Source organism: Ursus arctos, unplaced genomic scaffold (assembly GCF_023065955.2).
Source record: "Ursus arctos isolate Adak ecotype North America unplaced genomic scaffold, UrsArc2.0 scaffold_5, whole genome shotgun sequence".
Classification (NCBI taxonomy): Eukaryota; Metazoa; Chordata; class Mammalia; order Carnivora; family Ursidae; genus Ursus; species Ursus arctos.
Window position 1 is genome coordinate 28,527,257 of NW_026623067.1, and position 25,831 is coordinate 28,553,087.

Below are 25,831 nucleotides of genomic sequence, written 5' to 3' on the forward strand. Positions count from 1 at the left end.
CTTGCCAGTGACAAATGGAAACAGGGAAATACAGTAGCTTGAGATAGGTACATATGTAGGTATGCCCCAGACGCTTTGGATGACCAGCACTGGAAGCCACACGTGCATGCCTTGGCAAGACCAGAGAGGATAAAGGCAGAGCTTTCCCAGGCATGTTGGTGACACCAGAGGACAAAACGTCTCCCCTTTCAAAAGATGACCTATTGGCTCCCTGCACCCAGCAGAAGGGCCCATCTGTTTCACCAAATAACCCGATGAGTCACAACAGATAGGTGAGCAGGGAAACAAAAAAGATAGGAGCTGACACCCAAGAATATCACACTTTTAAGAAAATGAACCATATAAAGGAGAGTCATCAAACTCTGGCTAGTTAATATATGAAGCAACAAACTTAATAGAATAAATGGATACCTTAACAGAAGTATAAGAGTGGATATATATTCATGGAAAATATAAATTAAAAAAAATACAGCAACAGCCACTGTCCAGAAAAAAATGACTAGAGAAACAATGGATCTAAAAATAAGTGGTCATTAAGAATTAAAAACTCCATCAAAGAACTGGCTGGTTAATTTCTGACCTAGAAGATCAGGCCCAGAAATTCTCCCAGCACATACTATAAAGGACAAATGCGTCCACAGTATGAAAAAAAAGTTCTGAGCCCCGAATCCTCGATCTAGATGGTTCAAATTTATCTAATAGTGGTTAACTTTTCAAAATAAGTGGGAGGATAGAATTTTGTGTGTGTGAGTGTAGCGTAATTTATTTGACTAATGTCCTGTTGTCCCAATTTTTCACTTTTATAATTAACTCCATGATAAATCCCCTTGTACAGTAAACTTTGAGCACATATCTGATTATTTACCTCCACCCATTTATAAAGGATAGAATTTTAAAAATGCATGCAGTGTACCCTAAACATTTGAATCTAATTTAAATCACCAATATATATATTTATCAGCCAAGCTTTGGATGTGAGGGCAGATAACTGGTCATAGAGGCGAGCCTTACCCAGCAGGCATACAAACCAATTTCCAATACAGGTTTCTGTATTTGGAAGAAAAACTGAAGACAAACTCAACATAACTTATGTGTAGAATCCTGGACTTTCAAAAATTTCAACTCTTTTACAGTTGCTTCATCCCGAATAAAATCAGAGTAGTTTTCCTTTAACAACGTACCTTCTCAAGCTTTTCCAAAATTTTCAAGGAAAAAAAGACACTTTTGCACTTGTATTTTGTTGTTTAATATTTAGTCTGATTAAATTACATGATTGCAGAATTTTGTACTATGTGTATTCAATCAAGCAAAGCTGATTCTTAGTCAACATACAGGCTGATTGGTGGAAATAATTGCCAGTAGCAAGACGAGAGGAATCTATGAGCTGTGTGCACTCATGTTGTATGCCTCAGCGATCATATTTTCTAGATGGTGTGTAGAGTGTTATTTAATTCAGTGATTCGAGTGGATTTGGCTGATATAACTAATATTGGTTAGATAGAAGTTAACACAGCTTTTTTTTTTTTTTTTTTTTGGTATCATAATCACATTTCCAGAGATTAAGGAAGACTAGTACCTTCAGATCGGAGGATGAATCACCAAGCTCACAGTGGTAAAAGTAGAGACCCATGCCTAGACACATTGTGGGAGAGTATTAGCAAATCAAAGAAAAAGAGAAAATTCTACAAGTTTATTAAGGGAATGATTATCTCTAATGGAATGAATGTCAGATAGATGCTAGAGGATCATGAGTTGATAGTTTTAGAGTTTTGAGGAAATGTGATTTTGAATCCTGGACTCAGCCCAAATATCATCCATTTTTTTTCAAGTTTTTATTTAAATTCCAGTTAGTTAACATACAGTGTAATATTAGTTTCCGGTGTAGAATTTAGTGATTCATCACTTACATACAATACCCAATGGTCATCACAAGTGCTCTACTTACTACCCATCACCTATTTAACTCGTTCCCCCACCCACCCCCTCTTCCAGTAACCCTCAGTTTGTTCTCTATAGTTAAGAGCCAAAATACCATGGAAGCCTAAAGGCAAAATAGTATCATTTTCAAAATTATAAGGACTCAAACTTTACCAAACAGAACCTCCAAAAAGGTATGCAATGAAAAGTCTTCCTCCAACCCCTTTTATCCAGTTATTGCTGTATTCCTTCCTAGATGTAGCTAGGGTTATTAGTTTCTAGTGTATCGTCTAGAAACAGTTGATGCATAAACAAATAAATATGTATATATAAATTTATAGTTTTAAGCCTACATTATTTATACATACACACACACGTGCATGCACATGTGAGATTACCACATATGAGTGCACAGAGAGATTCCTCTTTCTTTTTTGGATAGTTCCCTTTTATCTGATTGCAAGTATGTTCCATGATCTACTTAATCAGTTCGGCGTTGATGTACATTTGATCAATTCTAGTATTTTCCTATTATGAACAGTGCTCAATAAATAGGACTCTGTAGATATGTGATTTTTGCCTATGTAATGTAAATCTTTGTCAAAGGGCATGTTGTATTGGTAATTTGGGGGGGATGGTGCCTGATTGTACCCCACAGAGGTGGTACCACTCTGTACTCTTCGGGCCGGCAGAGTATGAGAGTACGTCTTTCCTCTATGCTTTTACCAATATGGATGGTGGTAAAGACATCGGTGTTTGTGAAATCTAAGAGGCGAAAGAGACTATTACCTCACTGTAGTTTTAATTGACTTTTTTGGGGTATTTTTTTGTGAGGTTGAGCATCTTTTCATACTTTTATTCTTGCTTCGTTTCCTATAAATGTACTGTTCATATCTTGTACTCGTTTTCTATTAGATTTTTGGTCTTTTTCATTTCTATTCAGAGCTCTTTCTGTATTAGTATTTTAAAAAGGTAAGTGTGAATAACAAAATAATACATGGTGAGTATAGAAAGTTTGGAAAATATATAAAATAAGTCATCTGTAAACTTAACCATCCATTGATAGTCACTTTTTAGTGTCTACGCTTAAAAGGAAATGTAAGTATCAAATGAACACAATTATTTTCAAATTTATTGGTAAGCTAATAAAAGCGGATTTCCTCAAACGTCATTTCTGGTTCATTAGGTTGGCACAAATTATGCAAATTGATAATATCCATGGGACATGCTTGAGGAACACTTAATCTTACACGTAGAAGGAGAGCAAATTAGTTGAGGCTTTTGTATTGTATGTTCTTAAATTTTAAACACCCTTCTTTTCAGGAATATTCCTATATGTGCAAAAGATTTACACATGAGCCTCTTCATTGCAATGTTGTTTTCAAGGGCAGAACATTGTAAGTAATCATCATTAGCGGGCTATTTATATAGATATATTGTGCTGAATGCCCAGAGGACAAAAACATAAAAGAAGTAATTCCTTGCTTCGATGCATTTATAATCTTCAAGTGTAATTACACTGTTCCTTTGCTTCAACTTCTTGTCCTCCCTGTGTCCATCACAGATCTCTGATTTAGTAAGTGTTCAGTATCTCTTTATCACCTTGAAGAGCGCATCTCTTTAAGGCATTCTGTGGTTTTCTGTTTTAAGATTCAAGATGGCGTGTATGATCATGGTTCCGCCAATGGTGACACATGAGTGGTTTCTGTATGTAGAGTGTGCAGATACTCCAGTCTTATTTAATGCAATCATACTGTGAATTCTAATAAAAAAACTAGTCTTGTAAGAATCATCATGCTGATGAATTAAGTGACATTGTACATTATAAGTCACTAAATTCTTTAATCATATATTAATCGATATCTTAATATCAAGAGAATACAGTCATGGACCAATTTCATGAGAAGAAATTTTGTTTAATATTTGCTTATTAAGTATTTATTATTAATATTTTGTATTTATTTGAAGTTTATTAGCTGAATCAGTGTATGGTGTACTTTTCAAATTCAGGAAATTCTTTACAGGAGCCTGAAAGTATTTTTTATGCAGTACTAAAACAGCACATTTTTATTGAGCTTACGCACAATTGAATGTTTCCGCTTAATTGCAGTTACATTTTTATCCCAGATGGTTTTATGGCTTTCTATGTACAAAGTAAAGAATAATCAGAGGAATTCCAGGTTCCTAATAGATGGGAAGTGTCTTACCCTAGGAAAGTAATCTTGACATATTTTGAGGCTGTGGGACAACCAGTAGTCCCTCTTGGATTATGATTTGGGGGGTTTCCTGAAAGGAAATTTTAGGATTCCCTTGACTAAGCGAGGACCATAACTTGCTTCAAAGTGCATTTAGGGTGCAGCCATAGTGAGCACATCATCTTGTCTCCATCTCATCTTTATTCTTATGCCAAGCCCTAGACTGAGAGAAGTGAGAAAATGGGAACTAAGCCATTTTAATGCTACCCAGATATTTGTACAGAATTATTGCGTGATGGTGTTGAGAAGGCCCTTGGGGGTTAGAGAGTTTAGTACTTGACTTTTCCAATGAGAGAAACTTGATTTCATTTCATAATTAGTGTGCATATATCTGCAGTAAATTATTAACTGGTTAGGCTTTAACTCAGATGATTAGGAAATAGAGCTGATGAGCCCAGGCAAATTTTGGCATTATTTAACATCTTCTGCTTTCCTGTTGTTTTCCATTTTAAAAAAATAAGATCTAAACATTTGGGCTTTTTTCTTCACAAGCACATAAAGATGTTTTGCCCCAGATTTTTTTTCTTTCTTTCTTTCTTTCTTTTTTTTTTTTTTTTTGGTCCTTTTATTTCTGCCAGGCTTCATCTAAAATATATGACCACTTTCTGCAGTGAACCCACATCACTGGCTCTTTGCTTATGCTTCTCAGTGCTTTTTTTCCTAAAGTCTGGTGTGCAGACAGCTTTATCAAAATCATGGAGGTAGGGGTGAGGTTGAGGGAGTTGGGAATTCTCCATTTAAGTCAGAATCCCAGACTAGGCCTCGGATCCAAGAAATGCATTTAAAAAGAATCCAAAGTAATTCTTGTGCAAGCTAAAATTTGAGGGTAGCCCCTGGGAATTTACGAAACAAACCAGATGAACATATGGGAAAGGGGAAAAAGAGACAGGGAAGCAAACCCTAAGAGACTCTTAACAGTAGAGAACAAACTGAGGGTTGATGGAGGAAGGGGGTTGAACGGACGGGCTAAATGGGTGATGGGTATTGAGAGCACTTATTAAGATGAGCACTGGATGTTGTATGTAAGTGCTGAATCGCTAAATTCTGCTAGTGAAACCAATATTACGTTATATGTTCTCTAACTAGAATTTAAATTTTGAGTGACTTTGAAAACTCCAGCATTCACCATCTTTAACCACTAGAGTTACATCCACCAAACTTTACATCCTAGGTGTCTTGAATGGATTTTAATGCACCTTTTTAGCTCCTACAGTGAACTTGGATACCTTTTGTCCTTGCCTTTAACATCCTCCTAGGAACCCACTCAGATCTCATTGAGCTGGAAAGGATTTTATGGATTTCAAATCATTATTCAACAAGTTATAGATGTGAACTAGTTAGTTGGGAGGTGATATAAAGGGACCTTTAAGCTAGTACTAATGTTTTTCTACCCTTTAGGTGAAAAAGTATATAGAAATTGAAACTTGCTTCCCATTCTAGAATTTGGAAGTCAACAAAGCTAAATTATTTCAAAGTGTCATCAACAGGTTTATGGGTAATGTAATAGGAGAAGACTTGTTCCATCTGTTTCACAATAGTTATTGCAATGAAATAAAGTTGATCAGCAACAAAGGAAGAAACTGAACGTACCTTCAGATTGAAAGGGGTGTATGGTGCCAAATAGTTTAGATGTGGATAAATGAAGACTGAGGCACATTATTGAGGAGCATTAGAAAATCACTGAGAGAATTATTAGCTCTTTGCAAGAAATTATCTACCCTGGAATGGCAGGACAGTGTGATCAGGTTAAGAGGACCTTGGAGATGTGTAAGAATTAAATGGTAAGCTATCTCAAATGGCAGAAATAACTAACAAGAAATTAAATAACAAGTCTCATCTATTCATTTACATTCTATGAATTTGGATGTCATGAGTCGTATAAAACTCATTAGAATTAAGAGTCAAAACACATCAACCTGCAAAGAGGAATGGCCAGGCAGGTAATTATATCAACTAATCTGATAGGTGCAAATGATGTATCTCCATTATTACTTAGATCCCAATGTGTGTAAGTAAAATGTGATAGGTACATTTTCATTATAAAATTGTTATATTACCAGCAAATATTTTAGTGTACCCAGTTCATAGATGGGCGGTTCAGTTATTGACCGAGGAACTTATATATAATTAGCATAGAGTCTTTGTGTTGTTTTCTGACTCTGGTTGTGTGCTTGCAGATAGAATACATAGCATTTCAGAATTTTATTACAACAAAATAGAAAGTTTGAGTCCTTTATCATGGAAGTAATAATTATGTATAAATATAACTAATGAAGTATAATGTTTGAGTGATTCATTGTGGACATATCTGTCTTTTAATAAACTTAATCTGGCATCCTCTGTTTTGTCTACTAACACGGATAATTCCTTTGTCTCTGTAGATCTCCAGTTAGAATTTTGTCAGTTCACAATAGGTGTTTTTAATTAGTGATGTTTTAAAAAGTATTGAATCTGTATTTTAGATTGAATGTTTCTATGCAAAAATTTTTCTTTTCTTTTTTTTTTTAAAGATTTTATTTATTTATTCAACAGAGATAGAGACAGCCAGCGAGAGAGGGAACACAAGCAGGGGGAGTGGGAGAGGAAGAAGCAGGCTCATAGCGGAGGAGCCTGATGTGGGGCTCGATCCCATAACGCCGGGATCACAGCCCTGAGCCGAAGGCAGACGCTTAACCGCTGTGCCACCCAGGCACCCCTGCAAAAATTTTCTAAGTAGAATCTAATTATTTCTCATTAGTAAGATAGATTCATGAATATGCCAAGCTGATTTTTCCAGGGTAAATCATTATTTAAAATGTGACATAAAGGATATTGTGAATTTTTTTTCTACTATCTTTTTCTCTGGTATGATTTATCTGCCCTAAAATTCACCCACATGTACAATACAGTGACTTTTAGTACATTTACAGAATTGTGCCAACATCACTGCTATCCAGTTTTAGAACATTTCCATCAGCCCCAAGTGGTCACTCATCCATTTGCAGTCACTCTGTTTCTACCCCCAGTTCTAGGAAACCACTAATTTACTTTCTGTTTGAATACATTTTCCTTTATATTTCATATAAGTGAAATCATATAAAGTTTGGTCTCTTGTGTTTAAGGCTTCTTAAACTTAGTGTAATGTTTTTGAGGTTCTTCTGTGTGGTAGCATGTGTTAGTAGTTCATTTGTCTTCTTGCTGGGTAAAAACCATTGTGTTAAAAAAATTTTTTTAAAAAATATTCTATGTAGAATCTTGAGATAGAGAGAGAGAGAGAGCGTAAGCAGGGGGAGGGAGAGAGACAAGCAGACTCCATGCTGAGCATGAAGTCCAACATAGGGCTCAATCCCAGGACCCTGAGATTATGACGTGAGTGGAAATCAAGTCTAAAGCTTAACCGACTGAGCCACCCAGGTGCCCCAATTAGCCACTGTTTATATAACACCACATTTTGCTTATCTCTTTGTAAGTTGTGGACATTTGGGTTGTTTCCACTTTTTCAATTGTGAATAATGGTCATAAGAACAGTCATTGTGTAGGTATATATTTTCATTCCCAGGGGGTAGATGTTTAGGAGCAGAATTGCTAGATCATTTGGTAAATATATTTTGGAAAACTGGCAAATTCTTTTACAAAGTACTGCACCATTTTATATTCCTACCAGCAAAGTATCAGCATTCCAGTTTTTCCACTTCCTCAACAACACCTGTTATTGTCTCATTTTGATCATAACTAATCTATGGCTATGCAGTGGTATCTCCTTGTGCTTTTAGTTTGCATTTCTCTGATGACCGTATGGAGCATCTTGTCATGTGCTGTCTCATAGCTACTCATACGAAATGTCTAATCAGAACTTTATCTATTTTAAGTTAGTTTTTTTTTGTCTTTTGACTATTTGGTTTTACGGGTTCTTTATATACTTGGGTGTAAATGTTTTGTCAGACATAAGATTTGCTACTGTTTTCTTTCAGTCTGTGCTTTTCTATTCAGTTTCTTAATGGTGTCTTCTAAAGCTAACTTTTATAAATTTTGAAAAAATTCCAGTTTCTCATTTTTTTCTTTGTCAAATGTACTTTAGGTGTTGTATTTAATAATTCTGTGTCTAACTTAAAGTTGCATAGACTTTCTCCCATCGTTTGCATAGGTCTTCTTCCATACTTTCAGTTTTCGTATTTAGGTCCATGATTTATTCTGAGTTAGTTTTTGTGTATGGCGTGAAGTCAGGGTCCAAATTAATCTCTTTGCATGTAAATATCTAATTTTTTCTCAACACTGTTTGCTGGGAAGTTCATTCTTTCCTCATGAAATGCCGTAGGACTTTTGTCGAAAGTCAACCATAAATACAAGTTTACTTTTGAATTATTAACACTCTTCTTTATATAAATATATGTGTTTATCCTTATGTCGATACTATAAGGTCATGATTTATGTAGCTTTGTAATATGTTTTGAATTTGGGAACTTCAAGTTTGATTTCTTTTCAAAAAATGTTTTGGCTATTCCCTATCCTTTGCACTTCCATCAAAACTTTAGGATCAGATTGTTAATATTGACATAGGGTCTTCTGGATTTTGATAGAAATTGTGTTTACAGATCAATTTTGGGAGCAATTCCATCTGAAACAACATAAAAACTTTTGTTACCTGGAAATTATTGTTACTAGAGCAGTCATTAGGGGACAGTTTTGAACACTGTGTTGATTGATAAGGAACAGAATTAGCTACTGATAGCCCATATTATAAGGTATAAGATTTAAAATTCATAAGGATTTATGAGAACAAGGAAAGCCACTCATTTGGAGTTATACAAATAAGATATACAAATAGGAAGTTTTACATTTAGTGTCTTTGCACAATTAGGATGTGAATCTAGCTATCATACTCCAGTGCCGCTTCATATATCCCATTGCTGTGAAAAAAACCAAAGTTGTTAGGGTCAAGGTTCAAATAAAAATAAACAAGTAAGTCCAAACAAACAGAAAATCCAAATCTACTGCGTCAGTAGATTTTAGTCACAAACATTCACACTTAATCCCTAAATGTAAATTTATATCCAGATAATTCTGTTTATTGAAATGGAGCCAAGATTTCCAGTATACAGCCTTTTATTAAAAACCAAAGTAATATGATTTCTCTGGTAATATGAGTGTAGACAGATGTCTTCCAGCTATAGGAATCATGATTGAGGAAATGTTAGGAAAACGAAGGCCCTTAGATAATGTATTTGTCATTAATTTAAAAATGATATAAAGAGGCTTCATAAAAGATAGAGATATTGTATTTAGTTAATTTCAGTAGATCATTGTTCACATTTTAGCAGCTCTTACATAGGAGTGTGTTATAAAACTGACAGCATCACAGAATTGATGAAATTTAATATGAAAGCAAATGTGGACTTGGTGTCATTTTAGAAAGCAAACATTTATGAATGCCCAGTTGCAACTGTTGCTCTGGAAAAACCTGGCTCATGAAATAAAAAGTAATGATATCCAAATGTTTTGAATGATAATGAAGGGCAATATACACAGGAAATCTTTATAGTTTTGTTGTTTTTTTTTTAACATACTTAAATTTCTTTTGCTTAAGTTGACTGTAGGTCAGGATTAAATCAGATTTTTATCCCTGTAAATCTTGAATTTCAGCTTTAAGAAATAAAATGATGGGGGCACCTCGGTGGCTCAGTCGTTAAGCGTCTGCCTTCAGCTCAGGGCGTGATCCCAGAGTCCTGGGATTGAGCCCCACATCAGGCTCCTCTGCTGGGAGCCTGCTTCTTCCTCTCTCACTCCCTCTGCCTGTGTGTTCCCTCTCTCGCTGGCTGTCTCTCTCTCCATCAAATAAATAAATAAAATCTTAATAAAAAAAAAAAAGAAATAAAATGATGGCTCAAGAATTCTGCCAGGATAGATGCTTTGGAGTGATCAGGGGAAAATAGACAAGACATATTTACAAATACCACTTGAAATTTGGATCCAAATTTAAGTTGGTAGAATAGTAAATTAAAGAAATATGTTTGACTACTAATTTGATTCCCATGATGGTTTATTTTGCCTTTTCAGTTTCTATAGTTCTTTCTCCTTGTCAGGCCCCAAGAGTTTACATAATCTATGTGAATTGACACAACCTTCCTTGGAGGGAGGTAGAGTCATGAAGGGGGTCAGCAGTTGGAAAGATGAAAGAGGAGAAGCAAATCCACTGGTGCATATTTAGAATGTGTTCTAAGCTTAAGAATGTGGAAACCCCTTATTTCTATTTGAAATGCTTTTGGAATAACATACTAAAGCATCCCTGGGGACAGCCCAGCACTGCACATTAATATGGTTTAAGAGAGCTCCAAAGCATTTGCCTATGGTTAGCTCAGTTGTAGTATTTTAGTAAGTGTTCTAATAACTTGGCTCCTCTTGCCTTGGCTGTGGAGTGTCCGCAAGTGCACAGTGTCCAATTTTTGGGTGCTTGGTCACATGGTCTTACGTGTTCTGAACCTATTAATAACTCACCATAGACTTGTAAGAGAATACATCAGACTCTATATTGGAACTGTATAATCAACTGGCTACTTAATCCTTCTCTCATTTCTTTCCATTACCCACTCCTCTAGAAGATGCGCATTCAGTTCTGTTCAGTGCTTATAGTCCCTCCCATTCCTGTAATTCTGAAATGGATTCCAATAAATTAATCTTGGAGACTTAAAAAAACACAATGTAGATGCAAGGGAAGATGATGGAGGACCTCCATAATACTACAAATGGTTATAACTGTGATAATAACAAGTCTTTCAGGTACTGTAGTTTATAAACTGCATTTACAAAATCTTTTGATTATGGTATGTCTGCACATTTTTAGAAAATAAGTGACCTGCTCAAATGAATGCATAGGTGTGTGTAGCTTTCCATGCCCTGGCAGTGGCATACAAGAGATATGCCTGCAAGAAATAGAGGTACTGGACTCTTCCACTAGTCATACCTACGAGGGCAGGAAGTAGGTAACGCCTCCACCTTTTTCTTTTTCAGATTGATAAAGATCAGTGAATAGAATGCTATTTGCATCAATTTTTAAAAAGAAAGACTTGAGGCCCAGTATACAAATAGCTATATTTATTGAGCACTACCATACACTGTACTCACACTCATACTCATGCTGCCGTACCGATGGCTAATTTTCATAGAAACCCACTAAGATACATGCTCTCACTCAATTTTATAGATAAGATGCTGAAGCTCTTGGATATTGAGTAAATCACCCATATCAGGTTAGGAGGTGAAATGCAGAGTCACACCTGTGTGTGTGTGTGCATATGTGAGCATGTGTATTTGTGTATGTGGTGAAAATATTTTGTTGCTTTAGTTTTATTTATCAGAGATGTATAACATTCACATTTTAATTCTTTGATCCTAGGTATAGGGTGGAAATTGACATGTAGAGGATATAAGAATAGATTTTTACATAATAGAAATTACTAATTTTTTTGAGAGGCAGAAAAATAATTTTGATGGGGGAGGGGTGAAGGGGGAGGAAGAGAAAGGAACTTGAGCAGGCTCCCCACTCATTGCAGAGCCTGATGCAGGGCTTGATTTCATGACCCTGAGATCATGACCTGAGCTGAAATCAGGAGTCAGAAGCTGAACTGACTGAGCCACCCAGGCTCCCAGAAATTACTGATTTTTGATATAACCTATCTTTTCTTACTCCTTCTAGTTGCTGTCTTGTATTAGGATTCTCAAAAATTTAAAGCAAGAAATTAGTACACAGAAGAGAGAGATTTTCTTTAAAATATGCCTGACAGAGTCCAATACCATAAACACTTCTGAAAGCAAAGAATTTATTAATGTCACTTGCCAGTTTCATTGGTGGAAAACGCTGTTGGAAAATCCTGGCATCTTGGAATTAATCTTGGTTTTGTTCTTTGCAATACATAGAATGCTGTATCTCTCTTATGACAGTCAGCAGTGACTATGACAACAGCTACAGACAGAGTGATAATTTATGAATCAGTTCATTTTGGGGCACTGTACCTGGTGGTTTTTAACAGTTACCTGAGTAGTTTTTATAGTAATCCTGTGAGGAAGGTGTTGTTACACCCATTTTGTTGATCAGGAAATTGAGGAATTTGCTTGAGGTCTCCAAGGAAGCAAGCTTGGAATCAAATCCAGGTCTGCCTGGTTTGAAAGTTAATACCCTTCATGGTGGTGGTTTGAAGACTGAGTTCTGCAGAGCTATAAAGTTCTGAAGTGTCGTTTCAGAAGCTGCCATGTTTCAGCTTTTGGAGTGAAGGAGAATGAAGGGGGAGGGTTAAGAGTAGAGGGTGAACTCCAGGCTATTCTAACTTGAGTGTCATCAGTGCCATTGTTTTCTGTTTAATAGCATGTCATTTTCATAGAATATTTGGTTTAAAAAGTGTCCAAGTAGAATAAAACAGTTTTCTTGGAACTCCTGGAACTTTGACTTCCAGCCATGATGAAAGAGGAGCTAGAATATCAGGCAAACTACGTGAATTAACAGGTTTTCAGGCATTAGACAAAAGGTAGCACGTGGCAGTCATTCCTGAGAGAAAAGATACCAATGAAGAATCTGTGCATATGTCCCAGTTTACAGCCTGAGTGAGGCTGCAGCGCTGAAAGGGGACAAAAATAGAGCCTGGCATTCTTACTGAATTAAAGAGACATGATTGGGATTTGAGAGAAGCTGAGCTCAGAACCTAGGATTTGCTGAGGGACTAAAGAGGACGCAGCTGTGCATTAGGAGAGATCTTCTGATGTGCAGAGGGTTCTTCTGGTGTGTTTGTCTGATAACTGGTCTGACATTTGTATCACCCCAGAGCACACATTATTTTTCTAGTACTCAGGGGATATATTCCAACGTAATACCTTATTCTGGGCCATGAAGTAAGTCTCCATGAAGTTAAGGGGAGTGAAATAATACAAAGTAAGTCTTCTCAATCCAACAAAATTACAAATAGAAATCAGTAAGAGAAAAGTATTTGGGATATCCTCAAATATTTAGAAATGAAATAATACACTTCTAGATAACATAGGGGTCAGGGAAGAAATCAGAAAGGAAATTAGAAAATATTGGGAAGTGAACGAAAATGAAATACAAACGTACTGTGTGGACTGGAACTAAATTGGTGCATAGAGGAAAATATTTGCATCACACGCATAGAAAAAAGAAAAAGATCTCAAATCAATGATCTCAGTATACACATGAAGAAATTAGAACAAGAAGAGCAAATGAAACCTAAATTAAGTGTAAAGGATAAATAAAAATAAGACCTTGAAAAAGAGAATAGAATAGTAATATGGAAAATTAGTTAAATCAAAAGTTGGTGCATTAAAAATAAAAATAATCGATAAACTATTTTTTCAAGAAAAAAAGATAAAACACAAATGCTCAGTATAAATAGAGTGAGGACATCATTACAAATACAACAGGCATGAAAGGGACTATAATGAACAACTTTGTGACAATAAATTCAGAGACTTAGAGGAAATGGACAAAGAATGTCATAAAACACCAAAGCTCCCTGAAGAAAAATTAGTAAATCTGAAGAACATTCTTTCTTTCTTTTTTAAAGATTTATTTATTTATTCGAGAGCGAGAGCACGCGCGCGTATGCGCGCGCACACACACGGGTCAATAGGGGAGGGGCAGAGGGAAAGAATTTCAGGCAGACTCCCTGCCAAGCTCAGAGCCTGAGGCAGTGTTCAATCTGCCATCGAGATCTGAGCTGGAATCAAGAGTCAGACACTTAAACCGACTGAGCCAACCAGACGTCCCCAAAACAGCACTATCTCTAATGAGAAATTGAACTTGTAGTTAAGAACTCTCCCCAGGCAAAAATGGCTCACCTCATAAATTCTATCAATTTAAGGGCCTTCAGTCGTCCAGACGCCCTTTTAGGTGTCAAGGTGAATTATTCCCTCACCTTTTTCATTTTTCTGTTCCATATACATGGAACAGAAGATACTTCATGTGGGGTATTTTGTTCCCTTTATTTCTCCAAATTAAGAGAACTACCAGGTTTCTTAATTCCCAAAGAACACAATGATCCAAAAAAAACACCAACTTTCCATCATATTAGACATAAATTTGCAAGATTTCAGGTAAGTGCTGCTCTAAACATTTGTTTACATTGCAACAGAACTCATGAGAATGAAGAACTGTTACTGGTGATGCTCCATGACATTGCTGTAACTGTCCTTTACCGTCTACACCATCCTCTCCCACTGATCACCGGCCTTTTATTTGCATTTCCAGAAATCACACCATCACCATTTGCTGTGTACCATGGCAGATTTTCATCCATTATTTTTAAGTTGAGATTTTCTAAATGAATTTTTATGAAAGCATTATCCTTTAAGGAAAATTCCATTCTTAGGATTTTCTTTGGGTGTGTAGGTAGGACCATAGGTACATGACATTTATGTATTTTCATGCACTTAATTTTGCTTATATAATATAAATGGGATTATAATTATAATTATGTCTTCTGTAACTTTTTTGTTCAGTGAATGGTAAGAGATTTTTATTCACTTGGGATACTAATATTTTATTAGCTATATACATTACAAATATCTTTTACAAGTTTGTAGCTTCAGGATCATTTTATGCCATTTATGTAAATTTTTAAAATAACTATATAATATTCCGTAATATGAGAGCACAATAATTTGTTTAAAATGCTAATATAACTTCTTAGTTAAGAGCAAGCCACTTTGCCATCTATTATCTCTGTTACTTTGAATAAGATATTTCATCTCTCTGACGTTCTGCTTCATATTTAAAACAAGGAAAAATATTTCCTATTTCATATGATTGTAGTTGAGATTAGAGAAATAATGCAAATAAATTATTCCCAGAACAGGTTTCTCATCCTCACCACTAATGACATTTTGGGTAGGATAATTGTTGTGGGCAGCTGTTTTGTGCATTGTAGAATGTTTAATAGAATCTTTGGCCTCTACCCATTAGATGCCCCATCAAGACAACCAAAAATGTGTCTAGACATTGCCAGATTCTGCACCCCCTCCTTGGAGTGGGGGATACAGATATACCCACTGAGAATCACTGTTAAAGAGAAGAGCCTGGTATGGTACATGGTGTTAAGTCTGCTCCAGGAAGCTGGACACATTCACAGCCAAGTTCTCAGGGATGATCTTTGCATGGACTACATCACGAGGGGCTCTTGCTACAGTTCTGCCTGGTAGGGGCCATTAAGAAAGCTGCCCATGTTGCCAGGCTTTAGGTTGGTGCCATTTTTACACTAACACAAATAACAATAATTTCACAATATGACAATCAGTTACATAGATCTTTGCACATCTATATGAGTATAATTACCAGAGATATTCCTGGAAATGTTCTCTTTGATGGGGGAGGCAACACAGGGCTTGCAATATTGAAATTTTGATATATTCTGTTAAATCACCTTCCAGAAATACTAGACCTGTCTACAGTCTCCCCTATTGTACCTAAGAGTGCCTAAGAGTGCTCTTTTCTTCGTATCTTCATCCAGAGTGAATGCTAATATTTCTTTGTATTAAAACATATTTTATGAATTTTTAATGTTTCTTTCCATAACTTACCTTTCTTCTGTGGATTGCATGCAGATAATCATTGTCCATTTTTCTATTAATCTTTCAGTCATTAAAAGCTACACCTAAATCTCCAATTATGAAGCTACTTAAGTGTACAGAAAAGCACAGAGATTAAATACAACTAACACCTAGGTTTCCTGAGTGTTAACATTTTACCATTTTTTGCTTAAGATTTTTATTTTGAAATTTTGCACATGATGTTGAGCCATTTTATTTTCTGAGTTCCCAGATGTAACCACTCTTCTCAAATTTGTATACATATTTTCCATCCATACTTTAATAATCGTATTAAATAGGTATGCATCCATAAAAATCTATACAGCATTGTTTTGTATTTTAAAAATTTGCACAAATGGAATCATACTGCACACATCTTTCTAGAACTTGGCTTTTAAAAATTCATATTGCATTTTTGAGTTTTTTAATGTAATTTTTTAAAAATATGGACTGCGTCATGAATTTGCTTGTTATCCTTGTGCAGGGACCTTGCCAGTCTTCTCGGTATCATTCCAATTTCAGTGTATGTGCTGCAGAAGTGAGCATGTCTGGTCCACCCTTTAAACTGCAATATTTGTTTGTATACAGTAGAGTTTATTTTTCCATTCCCCTACTGATTAACGTTCACTCACCTCACCCTCCCCTTTAGTTTTTATATTTTGAAGTTACAAGCAATATAATAATGATCATCTTTACGTGAGTTTTGGGTGCCCTTGTGCAAGAGTTTCTCTTAGGTATATACCTATCGGTAATATGTTGGCTTATGGACATATACATCTTCATGTTATATATTATTAAATTGTTCTTCATGGTGATTATAATACTCTTTCCTTTTGCCAGCTGCGTGTTTTCCCACAACCATACCAACAAACTCCTGGTATTGTCAGACTGTTATTTTTTCTTCTCATCTTTACTTACATTTTGGTAATTAGTAGAACAAAAATTTTGAACATCTATGACAGAGCATGGGGGCAGGGCAGAGGGACAGGGAGAGAGAATCCCAAGCAGACTCCGTGCTGAGCACAGAGCCCCTCACTGGGCTCAATCCCATGACCCCAAGGTCACGACCTAAGCCAAAACCAAGAGTCAGACACTCAGCAGAATGCTCCACCCAGGTGCCCGTAGAAAAATTTGTTTTTAAAAATGGAAAGACTGAACAATACCACCAACTCACTTGATTTAACTGGCACTTTCAGAAAATTTTGTATTTAATACACATAGAACAGTCATCAAGCTAGATCATATGTGTTGGGGCTGTTAAACTCTTCTCAACACATTTTAAGTAACTGAAAACGTATTAATGTGTTCTCTGGAAACAGTGGAATTCATGGAAATCAGCAACAAAATAATGCCTGAAAATTAGTATAAATTTGTAAGTGAAACAATACACTACCAAATAGTACATAGAGAAAAGAAGAACTCACTGGGGAACTTAAAATTTTTTGAAATGAATGAAAATAAGAACACTATCTCAAAATATATCGGAGGCAGCTGAGTAATACTTATGGGAAAACTATATCATTAAATACTTAACGTCAGGAAATAAGATAGTTCCATCTTAAATTAGGAAAAGAAGAGCAAATTAAATCCAAAATGTGTAGAAGGAGATAATATATGTAAGAATAGAAATCATTAAAGCAGAAAAAGTGGAGAAAAATAAAATTTCTGGAAAGTACAATAAAATGCTATATCTCTAGCTAGATAGATCAAATAAGAAGAAAATGCGGATTATCATTAGGAATAAAAGGGAGACATCACAACAGTTTCTTTAGAATTAAAATTATAATAAGGAAATTTTATGAACCACTTTATGTCAAGAAAGTTTACCACTTTACCACTAGGTGAAAGGGATAAATCCTTGAAAAATACATATTAAGAAACTGACAAAAATAATGTGGAACATCTGTAGAGCCCTAAATATAGTATAATTGAATTTGTAGTTAAAATTTTTTCTTTAAAGAAAATTCCAGGCCCAAATGCCTTCATTAGTGAATTTTGTTAATCATCTATAGATGAAATACCACAGATTCTTTGAAGTCATTTGAAGAGACGGAACAGTTCCCAATACTTTTATGGGGACAGCATTATCCCGCTATCAAAAACAGATAAAGAGGGGGGCCTGGGTGGCTCAGTCACTTGGGTGTCTGACTCTTGATTTTGGCTCAGGTCATGATCTCGGGGTTATGGCATTGAGCCCCACATCAGGCAGGCTCTGTGCTGGGAGTGGAGCCTACTTGGGATTCTCTCTCTCCCTCTCCCTCTGCTACTCCCTCCCCAATCTCTCTCTCTCCCTCAAACAAACAAACAAAAACCAGATAAAGATACTGCCAGCAAAAAAAAAAAAAAAAAAGACAAAAAAACCCCTGTAGTCTAATCATAGACACATATACACTAAAATACTTACCAAATATTAACAGATCAAATTCAGCAATAGGTAAAAAGAGTAATATATCATGACCAGAAAGAGTTTAGCCCAAGAATACAAGGATGGCTTAACCTTAGAAATGTCTATCAGTGTCATTTACTGTATGAAACAAAGAGAAAAACTATACAATAATGTATAAATTATACATTATATAATGTATAAATTTAATATTAATTTCTGATAAAAATGTTCAGCAAACTAAGAGATTGTACATACCAAAACCTGTCCATGCACATCTACAAAAAACAAAAGCAAAATCCCTGGTTGACGTCATTTTTAAATCAGAAGACTGTGTGTGTATTATCGGTAATAAGATGAGGATATCCATTTTAACCACTTCTATTCAATGTTGCCACCAGAGGTCTTATTTAAAAATTAAAGACATGTAGATAGATCAGTAAGAGACAACATGATTATATACATGAAAAATCCTAAGAAACCTATAAAATAGCTAGTAAAACTAAAAAGTCAGTTTAGAAAGGTCAAAAGTTGTGATGCCAATTTACAGTAAATGAGTGTGCACGCGCACTTGTGTGTGTGTGTGAGAGAGAGAGAAAGATTGAGAGAGAGAGGGAGAGAGGGAGGGAGGCAGGGAGGGAGGACACATCAATTCTTTTCTCCTTTGCTTCTAACATTCTCCTGCTCCCCTCTGTAGGTCCACATACTATTGAAACCTAAATGAGATACTCTTTCCAATATAATTATTACTAATCAAACAGTAAAGTTGAGGCAACTTAAACTTCTTTCTTAGATGTCTATACAACCTGGGCATTTATTTTAATTCCTGAAGAGTTTCACGGTTATTTTCTTCTCTTCAAAGGCATAGTTGGGCACTGTCAAGATGCAGAGAAAAATTTGAGTCAGGGCTTAAAAAGCAAGATGGTAATTTTTCAACATATGATGTTATTGATTATATATATAACAGTGCTTTTCAACCATAAAGTTCAACTCTTACCATTTTAAAGTTCTATAAATAAAGTTGCTTAAAAACTTACTCTGTAGGGGGCCCTTGGGTGGCTCAGTTGGCTAAGCGTCTGACTCTTGATTTCAGCTCAGGTCAAGGTCTCAGGGTTGTGAGTTCAAGCCCCATGTCAGGTTCCGTGCTGGTTGTGGAGCATGCTTGAGCTTCTCTCTCTCCCTCTGCCCCTTCCCCGACAAAAACCAAAAACAAAAAAACCTCACTCTGTAGTATAAGTCAATATTAAGTGTTTCTATTTTATGGTCTTTGAGATTTGTTTTTAAATTTAATAGAAATGTGTCTTATAGTAAGTATATTTGTGCGAGTCTGTGCGTATATATATAGTGTGTATATATATATATAATATGTATATATGTATGTGTGTGTGTATATATTATAAACTATATATATTGTTTATAATAACATAGGGCAGATCCAGTTCACCATCCTGCATAGTGTCTTGATTCAGTTCTAAATGGTCAGATTCCTATTCATGGACCATAATATATATAAAAAATATATAATTAGCATATATACTAATTAAAGGAACTGAATTTTAAAGTTTTGTGTGTTTCTTCTTTTTGTATATGTAAAATCATAAATACATTTATCCTTTCTTTTGGCATCTGTACTGAAATCCAAATAGCATAACATTTTCTAGATGAACTTTCTCAGTTTGGAATAATCGCAGTTTGTTGAAATAATTTACTTTCGGTTTACGGGAGTGGTCTGTGTTCTTACTAATTAAGAGTGTAATTCAATAAAATATTTTGTCTTGAACTCTTTAAAGCAATTTATTCTGGTGTACCTTGAGTTAGTGAGAACTGTAATTCGTATGTATTCTTCGGGTAGTTGTTGAATCAAACCTGAAGGGATTCATACCCATATATGGATTTGAAGTCTACATGTTGGATAAGTTGAATAAATAATAAGTCCCAGATAAATTGCAAGACCCAAAGAAAGCATGAGGCAATGCTGTAACTCTGTATTGTGTGGGTGGTGTGACTTTTAGGCCTCTGGTTTTATTTACTTTCTGCTAGAGATCCTATTAACAGTCATAGCACAGGAAGCATACCAGGCTTTTATGTTGAATTGAAAATCTTAGTTACCTAGAGATAAAGTACTTAGGAGTTTGTAAGGTAGAACACAGGAATAGTTCGCTTTCTGCAGAGATTTATGGTTGTATAAAGTGCTTTCACATATATCATTTCATTTAATGGACAGGAAGCTGTTATTCATAAGATAGGAAAGGGTTGCTTTAATTTCACTCTTAATGTTGCCTTTGTCCTGGCTAAGCTTGACACAGACACTTACACCCATTTTTATCTGCCAAGCATCAGCCCAGCTCCTAAGGCTGAAAAGTGAACCAAGTTTGGCATGAGTGTTCTTGAAACGAATGAGTGGTGTTTAAGGAAATTAATCCAGAGTCTAGAATACATTTTAAAATGTTACGGAGCCTCAGTAGTCTATGAAGATCAGACTTGTAGTGTCACAATTGGGTCTATTTAGCTTACTTTCATAGCTTTGGTGTACTACCCGAATCAGTAGGTAGTAATTCTGACATCATTATCGCATTCGGGCTAGCATGTAGCCAGTGCCCATTATGAAATGCAAAGCGTGATTTATACACTCAATTAAAACAGTTGGTGGGTCTTCTCATCTTCAGGCTCATTACCAAAAGAAAAAGAAAGGTGATGTGGCAGGTGAGAGGAAACAGTGCCTCTTGAATTCTCTTTCCTGTATTCATCTGTCTGTGATTTGGAACGTGTTAGTCGTCTCTAAGGCCCTTTTGGTAACCACGGTGATACCGTCGGTGTAGCCTGTGGTGGGATGCTCAGGGAAGTCTCTGTGAAGAAGCCCATTTCAAAACCTCCTGGCCTATGGCAGCTTCAGTTTTCAAACAGAACTGCAAGGCCCTTAACCTTTCCTTTTTTAATTCAGTGATCTCAGATCTTCCATTTTTATCTTTTATGAGAATCTTTTCAGGACCATTGGCTCTTAGTTTCCTGGATGCATGCACAGCTCAGTTGTAAGTTCCCGAGATTGCCTGTTTTCATATTTTCTAGGAAGCATATTCTGAGTTATGTGGATGCTTTGGAAGCATCCGCCTTTTGCGATGAGGGCTTTGGCCCTCTTATTTGGAATGGTGCATAGTGTTTGTTTTGAACATTGCTGTTGATGAGAATTTTTTTACAGGTTAAACTGTTAGTTTCTCAGGAGCCGGGATCAACAGACCTTGGTATTTTTTACTCTAACAATGACAAAAACAAGAACCAAGGATGTTATATGACTTGCTTATGCTGACACTGGCCCCACGTGATGAAGTACTGAATTTGGTCTTTCCGTGGCCACATACTCTGCCTTATCCTCTATGCTTAAGGTTTGTTCTGGATACGTTGAATTGTATGAAATTGTCAATATATGAATGTTTGACGTACAATAAAAAGCAATTTCATGTGCTACAACCTATAAACATACCCCAAACACCAAAAAACTCCATTGAGGAAAAGCTCCTTCTATATGCAGCTAAAACTGAATATATATTTTTTTAAAGTTTAGTTCTAAGTTTACAGGGGAAAAAAAACTTCAGTCATTACTAATTGCAAATGGAATGCCAGAGGTAACAAGCTCACTTGTAGAGCTCCTTGGCTCCTTTAAATTAAGAGCGTGGACTTAGGAGCCCTTGTGTGAGTCCAAGCTCTCCTATTATAATCGTAGTGTGTAACCTTAGACAATTTACTTACCCTCTCAGTGTCTCTGTGTCTTCACCTTTAAGCATGCAGCAAGTTACTTAGAAGTTATGGAAAATATTTTGGTCAGCGCATGAAATAATCTTCTAGACTTTTAGAAATGCTACCTATTAGAATTTTTAGTTAATTAAATGAAAGAGGAATAGTAAATTAGGTTAATAAGTAGTGGTATACCCATGTGCAATTTGTACATCAGTTTGTTTAAGTAGGTCTGAAAGAAAACATATAAACCTAACTAGCCCTTGCATTCCAGGAAATGTCTGTTGGTCGAATGAGCAGTTAAATGAAGTTTTCTCACTAACATTCTGCCACCAAAATTCCTCTCAAATTTTTAGTGCTGAAGTGGCCTCTAGGATTTGATTTCCAAAAGGACTCTGACACTTCCCCATTCAAGTACAAATAAATGACATAGTGACTTCTCATGGCCAAGTGATCAAAGTAACTATGAAATGCACACCCACAGAGATGTTGGGTTGATTTCCTTGTTTTCCTGTAACCTTCAATTTCCTACCCAGCCTTCACAAATTTCAGAAGAATGTGTAGGAAGCAGAAATGAGAAGAGAATGCCCTTGGGTAGCCTGCTAAGGACTGTGCTAAGTACTTTACAAGGTAAGAATAAATTCGTAGTATTGTATGAAAGGTACACAATGTGCTCAAATTCTACCAAATAAAAATTAATTAATTTCAAGCTTGTGAAAGATGGGATAAGTACTGGCATGTGGCATTGAAGTCTAGTTAGGTATCAAGACAAGAAACTCCCCGACCCTTCACATAAACCCATGTGATCTGATGCAGATGTGTCATTACATCCTAGATTACTAAGAGAATTTACAGAGTAAATTTTCCCCATCTTCCATTGAAATGGATATTGCATGTAGCATTAATGAAGTAAGGAATTGAATGGTAGTTGTTCTAACTTTTCATTTGAATTATAAACAAATAAATGTCCATATTTCAGAATAGTTAATTGCAAAAGATGGGGTTATGTGGACCTAACAGAGACAAGTATTCACTTGGGGCTACTGATAACATTTTCTCTTACTGTACCCACATCAGCATTGGGAATAGCTGGTCGTGCTGTCCCTCCTTCTTGACACGTATCTTTATTGCTTGGTATCCAGGACCCTACAGCTCCCTGACTGCTCTCTCTCAGGCTGCTTCATTGACCATTCTTCTTCTCTATACCTTCCTAACAGTGTGACCTACTGCTCAGTCACGGGCCTTCTTTTCTGCCCTGTGCACACTTATTTGGGGATCTTACCCAGTCTCATAGCTTAAATGCCAACTATACAACAGTGATTCCAAAATATGTAGTTCTAGTTTAGACCTCTCTGTTGATCTCCAAGTTTGTATGTCCAGGTATGTATTTGACTTTTCAACATGAGGTCTAGCAGGTCTATCAAACTTATAACATGTTTCAAACTGAATGATCGTCTCTCCCACTCCAACCCCAAATTCTCCTCTCCCCACATTATTCTTCATTCTGCTGATGGTCATTTGGCTGGGGCCAAAAATCGTAGTGTGGTCCTGAATTCTTTTCTTTCCTTCGGAGTGCGCATTCAAACATTGCAAGCTCTACCTTCTACTTGAGCTGTCAATAACCTGTCATCATGTGACCTTTACCCCGTCTGTGTCTATCCTCAGTACAGCCACTGGAGTGAACCTTTTTAGATAGGTCCAAGTTTGCTCGTTGTAGTACTTGTAAGGACAGTACATATGTAGTGAAAATTTAAAACATGAGAGCAAATGATACACACATCTTCAGTGTAGTAGTTACCTCTTAGCAATAAGAGAAGGGAGTTGGTTTTGGGAAGGTGTGCTGGTCCATTTCAACTGAATCGAGAAATTGTTATATTTTTAAAAAATTATCTACAGTGCGTAAATGTTAACGTTTCTTAAATACTAGGAATGGATTCCTGGACAGTCTTTTGTCTTGTATATTTCTGAAGGTTTGAAATATTTCCTAAGAAAGAAGGGTGAATAATTTTAAATAAAAGCACTTTCTCTCTTGTCTTATACCAGTCTGTACCAGGTTCCTAATGTGCTACTTTTGTTATAGTCTGTTATTTCAACTCATCCTAATTCTAGACATTTTTTATTGAACATTCACTTCCATACCTTAAAAATCTAAGAAAATCAAACATAAGAATGACTTTGATAAACTAGAGAGCATTCAAGTAAAATGAAAAGAATGAAGACAGATTTCATATCAGGGATGGTAATTGGCCACATACAGAGAGGCCAAGAGGGTATTTGTCATATATTTGAAGTGTAGAAAGGTGCTTAGGATGTACAGTCAGGACTCATGATTTAACGTGGTGGTGAAGAAGCCTTCTGGGCCTTTTTAAGAAATATTTCTGAGACTTACTGCTGTCCATTAGAGGCCTGGATTGCTTCAGAGCAGTGACTGCCCTATTAGTGATTGAAATGCGTAAGCAGAATATTAAATATTTATCAAAGGTGTTGATGAATGATTTCTTCTCTGGGTGAAATTTGGAACAAAGTGACCCCTGATTTCTGGTTTGGATACGCTCTTGTTTATAAATGTCTGTTTTACAACGTGATGCATGGGTGTAATATTCCTGATGTGGTCTGGTATGTGCAGAGTGCTTTGGGGTTCCTAGTTTTTACCAGATTTTTTCAGCCCTTTAGGTATATGACCTCTTAAGTCAGCCTGATGTTACAGTAGTTTTTTGAGCCTATGTACTCAGTGATGGGACAAAAGAGAGAGCAGGAAAGGTGAAGAGGAAAGACGCTCAATTGCGTTCTTTCAGTACTGTCTAGTCAGATTGGTATTTGGGGATTATGAAGTTAAGAAAAAGGATATGGGGACGAACTTTGTTGGCACAAGATTTATTTTTCCCTGTAAGGGGGTAAAACACCAATATAATTTCTTGGACATTACCTAATGCCATTCAAAATGGGGGTATGGGAGAATATCTGAATTATCCAAGGGTCCTAAATGGAAAAGTAGTAACACATTTTGCTGATGTGCATGCAAATGAGAAAGAAGACTTAAAATCTGCAGTAAGGAAACTCCTTATTTCCAGATCTTCCTTGACTTACAGTGGGGTTGCATCCTGATAAACCCATCATAAATTGAAAACATCGTAAGTAAAAATGTATTCAATGCACCTAAACTACTGAACACCATCCCTTAGCCTAGCTTACCTTAAATGTGTTCAGAACACTTACCTTAGCCTACAGTTGGGCAAAATCATCTAATACGAAGTGTACTTTATAATATACTGTGGTCTGTCTTCTGTGATTTCTTGAACACTGCAGTGAAAGTGAAAAACACAATGCTTCCGTGCGTACGGAATGGTTGTAGTAGGTCCGTCAATTGCTTAGTCTTGGGATCACGTGGCTGGCTGGCCGTTGTGGCTCTTCCCTGCCCAGACTCAAGAGAGAGGATTGTATGCATGTCGCCAGCCCAGGAAAAGATCCAATTCAGAATTTTTAAAAAAGACTTTATGTGTTCTTTTGAGACAGAGCGAGTGAGAGAGAGAGCACGAGTGCGCATAGGGGCAGAGGGAGAGGGAGAAGCAGACTCTCCACTGAGCAGGGACCCTGACGTAGGGCTCAATCCCAGGACGTAGGGCTCAATCCCAGGACATTGAGATGATGACCTGAACTGAAGGCAGCACTTAAGTCACCCAGACGCCCCCAAATTCAGAATTTGAATTATAGTTTCTACTGAACGCACATTGCTTTTGCACCATCGTCCGGTTGTATTCTCGTTAAGTCAACCCTGTTGTAATTGGCGACTGTCTGTATTATCAAAGATACTTAAGATTGGCTCTTTTAACACGTTCGGTGCACTGCTGTATTTGCTGCATCTGGCACATCGGCTGACACATAGTATGTACTCAGTAAATGTTGTCGAGTAAATTAATTATTTTATTTATTTGACCTTTCGTTGAATCCAGAAAAGAAGTTGCAGCACATTTTCCATGTCTCT

The 25,831-nt window shown here is 36.3% G+C and overlaps 1 protein-coding gene and 1 non-coding gene across 3 annotated transcripts in view; one reads left to right on the forward strand and one right to left on the reverse strand.

Annotated features, from left to right (window-relative positions):
* ADAMTS19 (ADAM metallopeptidase with thrombospondin type 1 motif 19) overlaps nucleotides 1-25,831 on the forward strand; it is a 224,024-nt gene that overhangs the window by 4,684 nt on the left and 193,509 nt on the right. The window lies entirely within an intron of this gene.
* On the reverse strand, nucleotides 16,177-16,283 carry LOC113261962 (U6 spliceosomal RNA). Its single transcript, XR_003318568.1, has one exon. It is a non-coding gene; the product is annotated as a U6 spliceosomal RNA (small nuclear RNA).